Source organism: Epargyreus clarus, unplaced genomic scaffold (assembly GCF_041222505.1).
Source record: "Epargyreus clarus isolate Ecla_fem2 unplaced genomic scaffold, WU_Ecla_fem_2.2 ptg000027l, whole genome shotgun sequence".
Lineage (NCBI taxonomy): Eukaryota > Metazoa > Arthropoda > Insecta > Lepidoptera > Hesperiidae > Epargyreus > Epargyreus clarus.
Window position 1 is genome coordinate 2,267,692 of NW_027332234.1, and position 18,987 is coordinate 2,286,678.

At 35.3% G+C, this 18,987-nt stretch overlaps 2 non-coding genes across 2 annotated transcripts; one reads left to right on the forward strand and one right to left on the reverse strand.

Annotated features, from left to right (window-relative positions):
* The first annotated feature begins 359 nt into the window (after positions 1 to 359).
* On the forward strand, positions 360 to 431 carry TRNAA-CGC (transfer RNA alanine (anticodon CGC)). Its single transcript has one exon. It is a non-coding gene; the product is annotated as a tRNA-Ala (tRNA).
* An 11,840-nt stretch (positions 432 to 12,271) lies between these two features.
* On the reverse strand, positions 12,272 to 12,343 carry TRNAA-CGC (transfer RNA alanine (anticodon CGC)). The gene has a single exon. It is a non-coding gene; the product is annotated as a tRNA-Ala (tRNA).
* Positions 12,344 to 18,987: the final 6,644 nt, after the last annotated feature.

Here is an 18,987-nt window from a genome sequence, read left to right on the forward strand (position 1 = left end):
TTCTAATTTGAAGGGTGTGGTAACAGAGAAATACCTACATATACGAAGCTTTCTTACTTAATCCTCAGGGGTAGCAAGGTCGCCGAACTCAGTTAAGAGTCTAATACTATCCGGGATATGTTATCTAAGTACGTACATGGGCAGTAATGGCCACTTACCATAGTGTAGAATACGTAATTCTTATGCTATTTCTACAATATAAAAAACAACCAACTTAGCTTGGTGTTTTCGCAGTACATAAAAAACCATTTGTTAGCGCTGTTGTTGTTAGTACCCAAAAAGTACCCCATAGCAGGCCTTTTATTTTCAAATCATTCACCATGATCCATATGTTCACTAATTTCGCAACGTTTATCACCGGGGATGTAACTCAGTGGTAGAGTGTCTGCTTCGCATGCTGAAAGTCCTGGGTTCAAGTCCCAGCATCTCCATCTGTAATGCTCAATCCACGTTTTGTTTGTTTTTAATTTTGTTTGTTCTCTTGATACTTAAGAAACTTGGTAGTAATTTTTAATTTATATTGCTTACAAAACTTAGTATAAAATATTTTTTATTTTGTTACACTGTTGTATACAAACTGCCCCAACATTGAAATAACGAGGCCAATTTACGACATACAAAACATATCTAACTAAAGTCATTATTTTAGGTTTAGAGATTAAGAATTCGAAAACCATTTAAAATTTAACAAAAAAAAGAAAGAAAAAAAGAAACATTTTATTCAGATAGTTGCAACACAAATGAAATATTATAACAGAAAGAGACAAAAAAATAAAAAAAAATAAAAGGACAATAAAAATGTACATTAAATTATTACTATAATATGTGTTGCATCGACCGCGAAAAGGGTCAAACTGAGCTACGTAAATTTATATGCTAACTAGCAGAACCCGCGGCTTCGCCCGCGTAAAACAATATGATATGACATACAAATAACTGTAATCGTAAATTTGTACCTTTAACAATTTTAACGATAAAGAAGCATTCATATTTAATTAATAAAAGCTTTTTTTTAGTCACTGTGTACCTACCTAAATTGGTCAAGCTTTCTTCAGAAACATACACAAAATCTCTAATTAGTGGACTGTAATGAAACTTTCTTTAAAATATAAGTTTCATGTAGGATACAATAATTATTATTTACACTATTCCATAGGAACCGTCCATGTTATATGGGGCCTTACATACAGCGGTTCTTTCCAGGATCTCTGGCTGGTCGGTTAGAGCTCCCATTCTTGCCGCCCGCAACTCCAAAAGTCCCCCTTTAGTCTAGTACGACAGGCAGGGGATACGGGGTAGCCCTGTTCTAGCCCAAAATTTTAATCCAAGGTCTATGTATCTACCACATCACCATCACTAATCCACGCATACCCACCACAACCATACCCCACGGCAGGACAAAATGTTGGCACGCAGTGTGTCCAAAGTAGTTGCGATGTACCTAATCAGTATACCAAAATGTAGGCTAAATTGAATAAACTTACGCATTATCATATATGAAATTTGCACCCCTTTAACGTTGTCGTATATTTGTCTGAATAGACGTTATCTGAAATTTCACGTTTCTAACTTCGAACCTAAAAGATTCCCGTATACATACATATAACACTTCTTTTACCTCCTTAGTAGAATTTCAAAAACATTCCTATGTACATATGCATCAATAGATACTTTATCAGCAAATTTCTGAAAGATAATATTCAACACCAACGGTCGGCAACCCGACACCCACGGGTAGTGTGTGGCCCGCGACTTTCCCTTGTGGCCCGCGGGTCTGCGCGTTACTAATAATTGGCCAAGTGCAAGTCAAACCCGCACCTGGAGGGTTCCGTAGAACCAAATTTTTTTTTTTTTTTAATTTCTAGTATTTAATATTGCAGCAACCATTAAAGTACACACATTGTGAAAATTTGAACTGTCTACCTTTAACGGTTCAAAAGTTAGTTGGAAAAATATCGAATAGCAGTTTGTGTTGTATGGGGTCCCAATACAACACAAACTGCTTTTTGTGTTTAACTTTTTTATTTTTATTATTTGTTGTTATAGCGGCCACAGTTATGCATCCTCTGTAAGAATTTCAAATGTCTATCTATTACAGTTCCAGAGATAGAGCCCTGTGACACACGGACAGACGAACAGACAGCGAAGTCTTAATAATAAATAAAAACGGAACCCTTTTTATCCTTTAGGTACGGTACTTTATATAACCGCTGTTCTGCTCTTCAGCGCGCGCAATACATTCCCATGTTAAAAATATATGTTACGTCGGCCCGTGGAATTTCGCCCTACACTAAACTTCTCTGCTTATTTCTTCTATGCTCTTTTTTCAGACACGCCAAAGGAAGTAACTTCAATAACGGTTTTTAAAGAAACTTTCTTTACTAATAGTACCCTAATGGGGTTGATGGTTGAGTTGCTAAAAATGCTGAAACAGATGGGTAAACAGAAAGGCATAATGCATACACCCTTTTATAGACGTCTTAAGGGTTGATCTAAAAAAACAGTGACTCAGATGCTTTATTGAGTCTAATGATAATTTTTCATAGTGGTTGCTTCCAAATTAACGGATTATAAAATAAAGTTCCAACCCCTATTTAACGACCTTAAGGGTTGATTTTCAAAAAGTGGAAAAATAAGTGATATATTATTTACAACCAGAAAGCAAAATACCAATTTTCATAGACTTTGCTTCAAAATCTGCGGACTTCTAAACGAAGTTTCTACCCCTATTATACCCTCTTAAGGGTAGATTTTCCATAAATGGTGTTAAAAAAGTTCTATCATTCCCAACCAGAAAGCCAATTACCATTTTTTACAGTCCTTGCTTCCAAATTAACGGTTTTTAAAATAAAGTTCCATCCCCTATTAAACGTCCTTAAGGGTTAATATTTCAAAAACGGTGAAATATGTGTTCTGTTATTTTCAATCAGAAAGCAGAATACTAAATTACATAGAATTTGCTCTAAAAGCTGCGAAATCCTAAACAGAGTTTCTAGCCCTATTTTATCCTCTTAAGGGTAGATTTTCCATAAACGTTGTTAAAGAAGATCTATTATTCCGTACCAGAAAGCTAAGTCCTATTTTTACAGTCCTTGTTTCCAAATAAACGGATTTTAAAATAAAATTCCATCCCCTATTAAAAAACCTTAAGGGTTGATTTTCCAAAAACTGTGAAAAAGGTGTCCTAGTATTTTGAATCAGAAAGCCAAATAACAATTTTCATAGACTTTGCTTAAAAAGCCGCGGCTTCTAAACGAAGTTTCCACACCTATTTTACCTTCTTAAGGGTAGATTTTCCATAAACGGTGTTAAAGAAGCTCTATTATTTTGAACCAGAAAGCTTAATGTTATTTTTACAATCCTTGTTTCGAAATTAACGGATTTTAAAATAAATTTATATTCCCTATTAATCGAACTTAAGGGTTGATTTTCCAAAAACGGTAAAATAGGTGTTCTATTATTTTCAATCAGAAAGCTGAATACCAATTTTCATAGAGTTTGTTTCAAAATCTGCGGACTTCCCAACAAACTTTCAACCCCTATTTAACCCACATTAGGGTTGATTTTCCAAGGACGGTAGAATTAAAGTTCCACTATATCTAACCAGTAAGGCAATGACTAACTTTCGTAGTGCTGGCTTTCAAATTGGCAAATTTTAAAATAAGCTGTCAACCCTTATTTTACCAACTTAAGGGTTGATTTTCCAAAAATGATGAAATAGGTATTTAATTATTTTCTATCGAAAACCCAAATACCGATTTTCATACAAATTACATCAAAACTGGAGGACTTTCATACAAACTTACAACCCTTATTGAACTCATATAAGGGTTGATTTTCCAAAAACTGTGAAAAAGGTGTCCTAGTATTTTGAATCAGAAAGCCAAATAACAATTTTCATAGACTTTGCTTAAAAAGCCGCGGCTTCTAAACGAAGTTTCCACCCCTATTTTACCTTCTTAAGGGTAGATTTTCCATAAACGGTGTTAAAGAAGCTCTATTATTTTGAACCAGAAAGCTAAATGTTATTTTTACAATCCTTGTTTCGAAATTAACGGATTTTAAAATAAATTTATATTCCCTATTAATCGAACTTAAGGGTTGATTTTCCAAAAACGGTAAAATAGGTGTTCTATTATTTTCAATCAGAAAGCTGAATACCAATTTTCATAGAGTTTGTTTCAAAATCTGCGGACTTCCCAACAAACTTTCAACCCCTATTTAACCCACATTAGGGTTGATTTTCCAAGGACGGTAGAATTAAAGTTCCACTATATCTAACCAGTAAGGCAATGACTAACTTTCGTAGTCCTGGCTTTCAAATTGGAAAATTTTAAAATAAGCTGTCAACCCTTATTTTACCAACTTAAGGGTTGATTTTCCAAAAATGATGAAATAGGTATTTAATTATTTTCTATCGAAAACCCAAATACCGATTTTCATACAAATTACATCAAAACTGGGGGACTTTCATACAAACTTACAACCCTTATTGAACCCATATAAGGGTTGATTTTCCAAAAACGGTAGAATTAAAGTTCCACTATATCTAATCAGTAAATCAATGACTAACTTTCGTAGTGCTGGCTTTCAAATTGGCAAATTTTAAAATAAGTTGTCAACCCTATTTTACCAACTTAAGGGTTGATTTTCCAAAAACAATGAAATAGGTGTTTAATTATATTCTATCGAAAACCCAAATACCGATTTTCATACAGTTTACATCAAAACTGGAGGACTTTCATACAAACTTACAACCCTTATTTAACCCACATAAGGGTTGATTTTCCAAAAACGGTACAATTAAAGTTTCACTATATCTTACCAGTAGAGCAATGGCTAACTTTCATAGTGCCAGCTTTCAAATTGGCAAATTTTAAAATAAGCTGTCAACCCTTATTTTACCAACTTAAGGGTTGATTTTCCAAAAAATGGTGAAATAAGTATTTAATTATTTTTAATCCAAAACCCAAATACCGATTTTCATAGAGTTTACATCAAAACTGGGGGAATTCCATACAAACTTACAACCCTTATTTTACCCACATAGGGGTTGATTTTCCAAAAACAGTAGAACTAAAGTTCTATTATATCTAACCAGTAAAGCAATGGCTACCTTTCATAGTGCTGGCATCCAAAATGGAAAAATTCAAAAAAAGCTGTCCACCCCTATTTAACCACCTTTAGGGTTGATTTTGGAAAAACCCTTAGATTAGATTTTTATTACTTTAAATCAGAAAGCTAAGTACCAATTTTCATCCAGTTTGCTTTAAAACTGACGGACTTTCATACTAACTTTCAACCCCCATTTAACCCCCTTAACGGTGGAATATCAAAAAATCCGTTCTTAGTGCGCATCTACATTATAAAATGAAGCTATGTTTCCAATTTCATGATTGTAGCTTCAGCAGTTTAGTCAAAACCTTGATTAATACGTTTTGAACGTGAGTATCTTTTCGCTTTTATATATATAGATAGATAATTAGTACGTAAATTTAATTAAATTTACATATTATAGTAATAAACTAAATTATTTAGTTACCCGGATATATTCTATAAGAAATGTACTGGTATGATATTAAGAGACTTTTTTTTTGTTGACGAGGGGGAAACCTTCAAAAGGTACAACTGTAAACTTAAAGGTAAACTTTTTTTTTAAATATAGGAGTAGCAGACGAGCATGCAGTCCACCTGATGGTAAGTGGCTACTGCTGCCCATGGACATCCGTAATCAACCCCAGATAGGATTAGATATCCGTACCTGAGATCAGTCACAGATGCGCCGCTATCCCTGAGGACTAAGTTAGAACGCCTCTGAAAAGTATGTCTCCCTTACCTCACCCTTCAAAACTGAACACAGCAGCGCCTAACACTGCCGTTATTAGGCAGAAATAGGTATGACGGTGGTGCCGCCGGAGTCAAACCACAAAGGGTTCTACCACCTTCTCGAAACTTGTTGGATAGACTGTAATATTTGACGAACCGCATGGGGGAGCGGTCACTATACCGCTCTGACACGCAGAGGGTCCCGGGTTTGATCCCCATCATATCTAAATGATGAATTTAGATTTCTGTTCTTGGGTCTGGCTGTTTGTTTCTATTTGTGTGTTCATGGCACCCACGACACAGATAATTCTAGTGCGGGGCTGCGAACGCAAAAAGCATTTAATTTATTCTTCGATCAAGAATACCAATCGAAGATTTTATTTAATGTCTTATATCTCATATTTTTAGGAGCTTTATTATATATTAGTACTAGCTGACCCGGTAAACGTTGTGTTGCCATGTAAATAAAAAAATGTTAAGGGTGAACAACCCTTATCACTTAGGGGTATGAAAAATAGATAGTAGCCGATTCTCAGACCAACTGAATATGCATATAAAATTTGGTGAAAATCGGCAAAGCCGTTTCAGAGTAGTACGGTGACTAGCATTGTGACACGAGAATTTTATATATAAGATTTTGTTATCTTTTTTGTTAAACTTGTTAAATAAAGTATGTAAGATTTGTATGTGTAGTTGTAATAGAACGGCGTAATGACATCATTTGACACACAAGGGTTAATTGCGACAAGTGTGTAATTGCTCCACAAATACTTTGGATTAGCGGCATGGGAGTCAATTGTCTCGGCATCTTTGTTAATAAAACGACGAACAACATTATTATCCGACTGCAGAGGGTAATGTTTTTCGAATGTATGTATGTTTGCATGTATATACGTATGTAAAAGCAGTGATAGCCTAGTGGTTAAGAAACGCGGCCTCTCTCGATCGAGGGGTCCGAGGTTCACATCCCAGGTACGCACCTCTGATTTTCAAATTTATGTGCGTATTAGAAATTAATTATCACTTGCTTAAACGGTGAAGGAAACCTGCATATCTGAGAGATTTAAAAAAAATCTCAAAGGTATGTGAAGTCTACCAATACGCACTTGGCCAGCGCGGTGGACTATGGCCTAATCCTTCTCATTATGAGGGGAGACCTGTGCCCAGCAGTGGGACAGTAATGGGTTGATGATGATGATGATGACGTATGTACGTATGTCTCGCTCTTTGGCATGCCATGCAGATAAACGGTTGTACGGATTTTAACATAAGAAAGGGTTTCGGATTCGATTCCCGGTCAGACATCTGAATGATTTAGATATGTGTTCTGGGTCACCGTGATTGTATACTAGTATTTGTGTGTGTTCATAACACCCATGTCACGGAACCCTGGTGTGGGACTGTGAATGTAAAATGAGTTTTTTTCAAACAAGAACCTCACTTACTTTATGTCAGGAAATATAGATAAATTTATAGATTCACGAATATTTTAATAATAAAAGCTACTAAAAAGTACAAAATATACATTGTACGAAATCTGAAAACCAAATTCAAATAACAGCCCAAAATATACTTAAAATATTCTAGAAGTTAAATCTTTCTGAAAGCACTTTCATTGAAGCTATGGGAAGGGAATGAAAATAGCAACATTTTCGTTAAAGTTTCTTGTTAAAGGAGTTAACTGGGGTGTGATGCATAATAATGGCTTTTTATTGTACGGCCAAAGTTTGCGTTAAGCTCCAAAAGGGGCGTGTCAGACCACCGACGAAAGAGAAGCGAAGCCTAAGAAGGCACCCTTTTTCTTTACCTTTATATGTTTGATTTTTTTTTTATAATAGCAGTAGCAGACGAGCCACGTGATGGTATGTGGATACTGCTGCCCATGGACATCTGTAATCAACCCCAGATAGGATTAGATATTCCCACATGAGGTCCGCCACAGAACCGCCGCTACCCCTGAGGACTAAGCTGGAACGCCTCGTAAAAGTATGTCTCTCTTACCACACTCTTCAAACCAGAACATAGCAGAGCTTAACGCTGCTGTTATGAGTCAGAAACAGGTGTGGCGGTGGTGCCGCCGGAGTCAAACTGCAAAGGGTTCTACCACCGTCGAAATGTATAAATATACCTAAACTTTTAAAGTAATCTTACAAAAAAATTACATGTACGATGTTAGGATAATATTATAGTGGAATTCAAACATTTTAATATGTAAGGATTACTCACCATATGAGTTTCTTTTTGCCGATATTTCAACCTAGTTATTGTAAAATAGTATAATTACCAAATCTACCCTACGTCTAGTTAATTTTTGCCTTATATATACACTTGTATAGTTTTTGACATATAGATACTTGTCTATGGTCACAAATGTATTATGTATAGGTATATTTTTAAAGCTACAGTTTAAAGTATTATTTGCGAATTGCACACTAAGAACATTATGTAAGATAACAATATAATATTTTCTATAATTGTTATATTACTATTATTATTTACTATAAAACTACTATTACTTATTATTTAATATAAAATAGAATTATAAAAAATGTCTCAATTACACGTATTTTTTATAAAATAATTGTTTTTGATTTAACTAAACCTGATTGATTCTTTAACTACAAATAATCGTTTATCGCTCATCTCTTACTATTAGTCAAGCCGGTAAATGTGGAACCAAAGTTCAGTTGAACTGAAAGTCCCAACTCGATTGAAGACTTGAGCGGATTTCAGGAAACTATTGAATCCATTTTATGCTGAAAGTATCTTAAGACTAAAGTACTTGCGCTTTTGAATAGTTTAATCTTTCGAGAACTGTTTAATAGGTCGTTCTAATAATTTATATAAGGTGGTAAAATCGAATGCGACCGAAGAGATACCTCTTGTGCTTTGTTGATTCGGTGCAAGGTTCCTCGATGGATATATGTGGCGATCATTTTAGTCCTCAGGCATGGCAAGGAATCTGTGATCGGCTTCGCTTAAAACCCTTGTTCTATATATACATACACATTTGTAACTAACTGCATATATGCAGTTAGTTACAAATGTGTATGTGCAGCGGTGACTTCTTTTGCATGCTTTTTGTCTACTTGAATCTTATAAAAAACATATACATGCCCGTCTTTCAACTAAAAAATCTCCCGACAGGGTGGTGATGCCCGAGCGGTCGTGCTCCAACAGTCTCAGTAACCTTACCAAGAGTTTTTACGTTTCGGCAAATATTACTGTTTTGGTATTTGTTTACGTATTCGCCCATACAAATTCCAATCAGCGTCCCTAGCGGATTGTGTCAGAACTAGGAAATCGTATTGGCCCATACGTAAACAAATACCAAAACAGTCATATTTGTCGAAACGTAAAAACTCCTGGTAAGGGTACAGTTCGGAGCTTGTGTAAATGCAAGATATGAGAAATCGTCGACAGCGTAATTAGGAACTTGTGGCGCCATCTCTTGCGAGTTGCGTGAAGTCGCCGCAGCTGTGATTTCAATCCTATCTTTATAGGAATAACAATACTATACTCAAAGTCTAAAGTTTTTTTTATTCTCTGTCGATTTACTTAAGCACATAATATAGTTTACAACATATCAAATATAATATTGTAAATAATTAAATATAAGTTGTACATATGTTTTTTGAATTTCCAATAGATACCTACAGTATATACTCAGATATTCCCATACAATATTAGTTACGATTTACATATAATAATTACATTAATATTCAATGTAAAAACTATATCTATATATACCATAGATAAGTAAAGATTACTCACTCCTAACAAGAAAATGTACCCAGTTTTGAGATATGAAATAGTTGCGTAAAAAAGTTTTGCCACGTCTCCGTGCTAAAATGTCCCTAAAATATTTGAATTAATTATTTATTTATTATGTAAATTGTACATTGTAATTGTAAATTACGCAGTATTAGTTATTTATTCGTAAATTTTCTCTAAAAATGTTTTTATTTGCCAAGAATTCAAAAAAAGAACTTACTATAATAAGCCATTTGTGGCTTCATTCAATTTCAAGGCGGCGAAGTATCTTTACTAATCTATGATATATACCTAAAGTTTATACAAAAGTTAGTACTAATCTATGTACAAAGGAAATTAAAATAAAAAGTTAAAAATAAATAAATATAAGTTTTTTAATTTGTAAATAATGTAATAACTTGTTTAACATTCAATTTTATTAAGTGTAACTTCATGTAGTTCGAAGCGAGCCTTACCTACAATCGACGGGTTTAATTAAATACACAAGCTGCCGCCAAAAATTAACAAAGGACACATATTGTTTTTATTTTTAATTATTTTTTTAAATAAAATATTTGGTGAAAGTTGCACTTATTAATTGGAAAGTATACTAACAATATTATATTAATGTCTGTTACATAAAAAAGTATTAAGCATATACTTTGTGCGCGCTTAATAATGGGTTGGCACCTAAGTTCCCGCCATTTTTTGCACACTGCCTAATAATAGTATTCAGTGTTGCTGTCTGATTTGAAGGACGTGGTAAAGAAGACGAATTTATGCAAGGCGTTCCAACTTAGTCCTCAGGGGTAACAACGCACTTATAGTCGAACTTAGGTAAGCCTAGTGTTGATTACGTAATACGTTGTGTTGATTACGGTCAACTATATTGTGCAATATTACGAATTGTGCAATATTATTGACCGTCTATGGTTTTATATTGAAAACTGCGCAATGATTGAGTGAAAATTTGAGCGAGATAATTTTTTATTGCACCGTGTAGGGTCAGTATTGCGCAATAATTCACTATTCTCAATCAATACTTTTCTCCGTTTGAAAATGAAAACATTGTGCATTTCGTATCATTGTGTAATATAATTGCTCATTAGATTCAAGCATCATTCAATCTTATTGTACAATAAAAAGTATTATACAATATAGGTCTAGGGGAAGCTTTAGACGGACCGTATACTCGTTACTTACTTCAATATTAAAAACAGTATTAGTATGAGATTTTTGTTTTTACAAAAATGACTGTTTTGTTTACGTATTTGCCCATACATTTCCATCAACGCCCCTAGCGGACTGTATCAGAACTGATTGGAAATGTATGAAAATACACACAGTCAGAAAAAATAACCTTAAAACTCCTACAAAGGGTACAGTATTAATAGTACTCTAGTAGCACGGAAGCTATCAAAAACTACTGACACGTAGGATGACACATTAATATAGGTTACACGGCCCAGTGAAGCCGACGAATTAATTAATATTTGCGAACCGAGCCAGCTATGTACTCTATTTTGCTGACTCAATATCATGAATACAGTGACACTGTAATGCTCTACAAATGTTTGCACGGTGTGATTTCCGAAATCATTTGCAATAGAAACAGTAAACATAAAAGCGAATGCATGTTCTATTCTTTTATTTATAATCATAGATTAGTAAAGATTACTCACTCCTAACAAGAAAATGTACCCAGTTTTGAGAATTGAAATAATTGTGTAAAAAAGTTTTGCCACGTCTCCGTGCTAAAATGTCCCTAAAATATTTGAAATAATTATTTATTTATTATGTAAAAGACGCAGTATTAGTTATTTATTCGTAAATTTTCTCTAAAAATGTTTTTCTTTGTCAAGAATTCAAAAAAAGAACTTACTAATAAGCCGTTTGTAGCAGACAAGCATGCAGTCAACCTGTAAGTGGCCACTGTGGCCCATGGACATCTGTTATCAACCCCAGATAAGATTAGATTTCTACCTGAGGTCAGCTACAGATGCGCCGCTACCCCTTAGGACTGAGCTGGAATGCCTCGGAAAAGAATATCTCCCTTAGTACTCCCTTCAAACCACAACACAGCAGCCCTCAACACTGGTGTTATTTGGCAGAAATAGGTGTGGCGGTGATGCCGCCGGAGTCAAACCACCAAGTTCTACCATCTTTTATAACAACTAAATCTATAATCTAAATCTTATATATAAAATTCTCGTGTCACAATGTTAGTTACGGTGCTCTTCCGAAACGGCTTTACCGATTTTCACCAAATTTTATATGCATATTCAGTAGGTCTGAGAATCGGCTAGTATCAATTTTTCATAACCCTAAATGATAAGGGTTGTTCACCCTTAACATTTTTTTATTTATATGGTAACACAACGTTGACCGGGTCAGCTCGTTATAATATAATAACTAAATTAGTACGTAAATTTATTTTAAATTTTGAATGGGTTTCTAATTCTTAATCTCTAAACCTAAAATAATGACTTTAGTTAGATATGTTTTGTATGTCGTAAATTGGCCTCGTTATTTCAATGTTGGGGCAGTTTGTATACAACAGTGTAACGAAATAAAAAATATTTTATACTAAGTTTTGTAAGCAATATAAATTAAAAATTACTACCAAGTTTCTTAAGTATCAAGAGAACAAACAAAATTAAAAACAAACAAAACCTGGCTAATCTATTATAGATGGAGATGCTGGGACTTGAACCCAGGACTTTCAGCATGCGAAGCAGACACTCTACCACTGAGTTACATCCCCGGTGACAAATGAAGCGAAATTAGTGAACATATGGGTCATGGTCAATGATTTGAAAATAAAAGGCCTGCTATGGGGTACTTTTTTGGGTACTAACAACAACTGTTTTTTTATCTTCTGCGAAAACACTAAGCAAAGTTGGTTTTTTTTATATCGTAGAAATAGCATAAGAATTACGTATTCTACACTATGGTAAGTGGCCATTACTGCCCATGTACCTACTTCGATAACATATCCCAGATAGTATTAGACTCTTAACTGAGTTCGGTGACCTTGCTACCCCTGAGGATTAAGTTGGAAAGCCTCGTATAAGTATATCTCTGTTACCACACCCTTCAAATCAGAATATAGCCACGTTCAACACTGTTATTATAAAGCAAATATAAGCGCCGCGGCAATGCCTCTGGAGTCGAAACATGTGTACAATTATATAATTTACTATCTGTAAATAGTAAGGAAGGGATAAAAGATACTTAAAGAAATAAAATGTGATGATTTCATTGAAGTCAATATGATTATATTAACAAAAATAAATTTGGCAGGCGGTAGAACCCTTAAATACAGGAAAATATGATACTCGTCGCCAAAATAAGTTGAATAACCTTTTACGAAGCCCTTATATCTTTGCTCGATTTTAATAGAAGCCTCTCAGTTACTTTTCGGGACAGTAAGTCAATTCGTTAATAATTAATAAATTAATAAATAAATTAATTAATTCGCTAATCGACTTTCGTTGTTTACCGATATTTATTGCTTTCTATATCCTATATTTGATTTATAATATAATTATGTTAAAACGTACAGTGGTTGCCGCCCATAGATATTTTTAATCGATCTTAGATGAGATTAGAATCCTACCTGAGGTCAGCCAGATACTTTGGTACCCTTGACAACTAAGGATAAGTAGGTATATCTCCCGTCTTCACATCACCTTTGAAAACTTTTCTTACGATTTCTCTTTTGCAAGTTTCCTCATAATGTTTTCCTTCATCGTTAGAGCAAGTGATGATTAATTTTTGCCCAAAACTTTGAAATAACAGAGGGGCGTGCTTGGGATTTGAACCTCGGATTCATCGATTGAGAGACCGCGTTCAACCACTAGGTTATCACCGCTTACCACACACACATAGCACAGTATATACCACATATCATAGACAGAAAGCCGAATATACAGGTTTGAAGGTGGTAGAACCCTTTGTGGTTCGACTTCGGCGGCACCACCGCCACACCTATTTCTGCCTAATAACAGCAGTGTTAAACGCTGCTGTGTTCTGGTTTGAAGTGTGTTAAGGGAGACATACTTTTCCGAGGCGTTCCAGCTTAGTCCTCAGGAGTTGCGCTTTATCTGTGGCCGATCTCAGGTAGGAATATCTAATCCTATCTGGGGTTGATTGATGTCCATGGGCGACAGTAGCCACTTACCAGGTGGACCGCACTCGTCTGCTATTCCTATATTAATATAAAAAAAAACACACAAAAATATAAGAAATCAAACCTTAAATCCGACATTTGCACACCAGAGTCAAACCCGGTACTCTGTAAGTTTGGTGACCTCACGTCAAAATAACATTTTTCGTTTAAGTACCTACGAGCAATTTTTATAATAGAACCGTAATCCCATTTCACTCCACGTCACTTTTCCATTACTAAGTTGAAATTAAATCTAGATTAAAACGTAATCGTGAAATATATCTAAGAGGGCGTCGCAGTTGACTTTTAGATTAAAACTATTTTCAGATGAAAGGAAAAGCCATGGGAGTTGGAAAAGCTTTGAAAAACGTCGTAGAGAATGTGCATTAAATTTAAGATTATTCGTTAAACTTTTCGGTGGAGGTTGGGTACAAAATTCTGATTTATTTTTATACGAGTAATGTAAAGAGGAAACGAACATACAGTCCAGATTATGGTAAACGCTTTCTACACTCACAGCCCCACACAAGGATTCCCTGTGTCGTGGGTGCCATGGGCACACACATAGTCAAATACACAAACACCCAGACCCAGGAACAGAAATCTAAATTCATCATTTCGATATCTGTCTGGCCGGGGATCGAACCCGGGACCCTTTGCGCGTCAGACCGGTATGGTGACCGCTCCGCCACGGGGTCGTCAAGTGGTTACTACCGCTCAGTGGGGTGGTAAGTGGCTACTACCGCCCATGGACAGCTGTAATCAACCCCACATATGATTAGATTTCCTCCTGATGGCTACGGATGCGTAACTACATCTGAGAAATAAGTTGGAACACCGCGGCTTTGTCTGTCTGTCTGTTTCTCAATTACTATGATCCAGTATACTACCAGCAGCATTAGTGCTGCTGCACAAGCAAGCGTTGCTGTGTTATAGTTTGTAGAGCATGGTAACTTTAGTAAAATATATGTATTTCAGAAGTTTCACCTTAGTTCCTAATCTAATTATATCAAGGACTCTTGGGGACAAGATTATATGTAAGGTACTATTTTTCCTGGTTAGAACAAAAATAAGTATCGATTTATTTAACATAAAGTTGATTCCCGTTTTATAACGTACTTTTACTCGTAATTCTTCTTGATATGATGGGTGACTTGTCCGGCACCATTTGAACTATGGGCCGATATTTGACTTTCATTCCTGGCTTTATTATTTCAATGTCGATCGGCATAGCACGTCTCGCGTATACTGTTTGTGTCACTGAAAGGGGTTTAATAATAATATAGACGGCGCTTTTTCTTGCCATGCGTGTTTTAGCTCACACATGCGTCCCACCTGCACGCGTGGTACTTGTATCCAATCGTGTCATACGCATGCACACGACTTGTGAAGAGATTGCAGCGAGTTGATTCCTATGTGCGTGTTTGACATGCACGCGGGTATAAACACGCGTGGAAGGAAAAACGCCCTTGTTACTAATGTATATGAGGAAACATAGAGGTTATTTAAGGCGCTAAAACGTAGGCTAGCATTTCGGATATCATTCTACATCTAGATTAGGAAACACGAATAGGAATCGAAATATTAAATGTTTTTTCATTTCATATCCAACTACATATTACATATATGCATAAGTTTTACGAATGCGAAACATGTAATAAGATAATTTAAATATCATTAAAAAGAATATAATCATAATGAACATATCACTAAAACATTCTCTATATGTTCCATGATATTTATATTTGGTGTCCTTGCAATGTTATAATTTAATAAACAAATTATATACTTAAAAAATTAACTAAATAATTCAAACGACACCAAAAACCAGTTATAAATAATCGTAGTTTATGTATTCTCTTTGGGTATAAATTAAAAATCAAACTCCGAGAAACGAAATAAAGAAACATATTTACATGTTCTATTTGAAATAGTTTATATTAGTAAAAAACTTACATAAAATCAGGAACACGACGCCAAAATAAATAAAAACCATCCGCTTCATTGTTCTGAAACCGGACATTTTAAAGCGAGCCATTGTAATGTGAATGAGTCTGAAATCGATAAGTCTTATCGAAATTTCATTTCCCTTTTATATTGAAACTGGTTTACTATTTTTAAATTTTATTCCATTTCGACTACAGAGTAACATAATAATAAAATGTTGGAAATGAGTCCTGAAGTTCCTAGAAATTGGTTTATATAAGTATTTAGTTCCTAGAATTAGTTATAGTCGTAGTAGTAGTAAATGATGACTTATTAAAATATATTCCCGAGGTTTGTTTGTTTATCGTAAAGAAGTTCTTGCGTTACAGTGCGAAGGTGTGGATATCGGCTGACTCACATGTGAGTCGAACATACTCAATACTCAATACGCAATACTTTATTGCAATCATGGTTTACAATTGTTCTATAAAAATCATTTACAATTCTAGGAACACATGAACCCACAATGGGTGTAGCAATGAACATGAGAGCGGCCGATTTATATTAACAATTAAACATTGATATCAGATTTACAAAATTATTTAATTTGATTAGCATTTATTTCTTTGTTAATTATTATTATTTTATTTTTCATATATTAGTTTTCCAAATATTCGCTTAATTTGTAATATGCATTTTTTATTAAAAATTCCTTTAGGTTGGCGTAGAACATCTTAAGTATCAGTAGTGTAAACGTATCTATAGTTCAGGTAAAATCCCTATTCTGTATGAAGTGGTTATGATGATGACTTCTTTATCTTACGTTGACTGCAAACAAAGAAATAAAATATATGAAATGCTTTTTAAGTATTCGATCTTATAAAACAGATGGCACGTTCAACGTAAGTATGAGATTTTCATGCTCCATTTTACCTATGATTTACCGTTGTCCACCATATTTCCGTGAAATCAAAACACGAAAACGGAACAGGTTTCCGCAATTTATCGGAAACGCGCGATCGGAGGGTTTATAATGGTTTTCACTTGTAGTTGCTACGAATAGACGGTGATTTATGGAAAAATCTCCGGGGAAATGTAAGAAAAATTATTGAGACCGTATTTATTATTTGAGAGAGGAAAAAATAAAACTACATTTCATAGGAATTGACAACTGAAGGAAGTCAACGTACGAAATAAACGCTTTGGAACGGTGGCTTCCTTTTTTTGGAATATAGAAGAAGTTGACAGGCATACAGTCATCCTGTTGAGAAGTGGCTACTGACGCTCATGAGCACATGTAATTACGTTGTAATCAACATAATAATATTAGAGTATTATCTTAGATCAGCCACAGAATCATTCATCATCAACCCATTACTGTTCCACTGCCGGGCACGGATCTCCTCTTAGAATAAGATGGATTAGGCCATAGTCCACCGCGCTGGCCAAGTATGTATTGGTGGACGCATTGCTATCTCTAAATTAAAACGCCATTGATAAGTTTGTTTCCCTTCCCCCACTTTAATTATTACTTAAAATATATATAAAATTTACTTTCTTTTACGACATCAACAGGTAAAAAGATTATACTAGACCGACACTACATACTCGTAGTTATTTAAAACCGGCATAATTCTTTTCATCAGTAAATGCAAAGTTGCAGTACACGTGTGTCGATGTTTTACGTGACTGCTCTTGTCAGGTTTGTGACACGTGCACACACGCGATTAGCCACGTGTATCTCACGGGTCACCGAACAATGTGAAATGCAAATTTCAGATTTATCGACGCACTACAAAATATAGGTAAAGAAAGATTTTTGATGCTTATTAAATAGTAATAGAACACACAAAACACGATTAATGAAAATGAACAAAGGAACACTGTAGCAGCGGTGTATAGCAGCAGTAATAAGCAGTAATAGCCTAGTGGTTAAGAAACTCGGCCTCTCGATCAAGGGGTCCGAGTTTCAAATCCCAGGCACGTACCTCTGATTTTTCAAAGTTATGTGCGTATTAAAAATCAATTATCACTTGCTAAACGGTGAAGGAAAACATCGTGACGAAATCTGCATACCTGAAAGTTTTATAAGAAAAGAAACCTCAAAGGTATGTGAAGTCTACCAATACGCACTTGGCCAGCTCGGTGGACTATGGTCTAATCCTTCTCATTATGGGAGGATACCCGTGCCCAGCAGTGGGACAGTAATGTTGATGATGATGACACTGTAGCGATGAAATATTGCAGATCTCGATGTCTGCGCTACAGCATAGGTATGTACTTAGGTCATATTATGAAAATAAAAAAGTGACTGCTTTAAAAAACTAACTAAAGTAGTGTAGCTTATGTCATGCCCACATTTTCAAAGAATGTAACGAAACTTTATATGTTAAAATTCGTCAACACGTTTGAGTTATAGGGCGTGCCAATAAATAAGACATGCACAAATATGCTCGAAGAATCCCTCCACAATAGGGTAAAAAGGAATTGGACTATTTGCAAGTTTCCTCATAATGTTTTCCTTCATCGTTAGAGCAAGTGATGATTAATTTTTGCCCAAAACTTTGAAATAACAGAGGGGCGTGCTTGGGATTTGAACCTCGGATTCATCGATTGAGAGACCGCGTTCAACCACTAGGTTATCACCGCTTACCACACACACATAGCACAGTATATACCACATATCATAGACAGAAAGCCGAATATACAGGTTTGAAGGTGGTAGAACCCTTTGTGGTTCGACTTCGGCGGCACCACCGCCACACCTATTTCTGCCTAATAACAGCAGTGTTAAAGGCTGCTGTGTTCTGGTTTGAAGTGTGTTAAGGGAGACATACTTTTCCGAGGCGTTCCAGCTTAGTCCTCAGGAGTTGCGCTTTATCTGTGGCCGATCTCAGGTAGGAATATCTAATCCTATCTGGGGTTGATTGATGTCCATGGGCGACAGCAGCCACTTACCAGGTGGACCGCACTCGTCTGCTAGTCCTATATTATTATAAAAAAAACACAAAAATATAAGAAATCAAACCTTAAATCCGACATTTGCCAACCAGAGTCAAATCCGGTACTCTGTAAGTTCGGTGACCTCACGTCAAAATAACATTCTTCGTTTATGTACAAGCAATTTTCATAATAGAACCGTAATCCCATTTCACTCCACGTCACTTTTCCATTACTAAGTTGAAATTAAATCTAGATTAAAACGTAATCGTGAAATATATCTAAGAGGGCGTCGCAGTTGACTTTTAGATTAAAACTATTTTCAGATGAAAGGAAAAGCCATGGGAGTTGGAAAAGCTTTGAAAAACGTC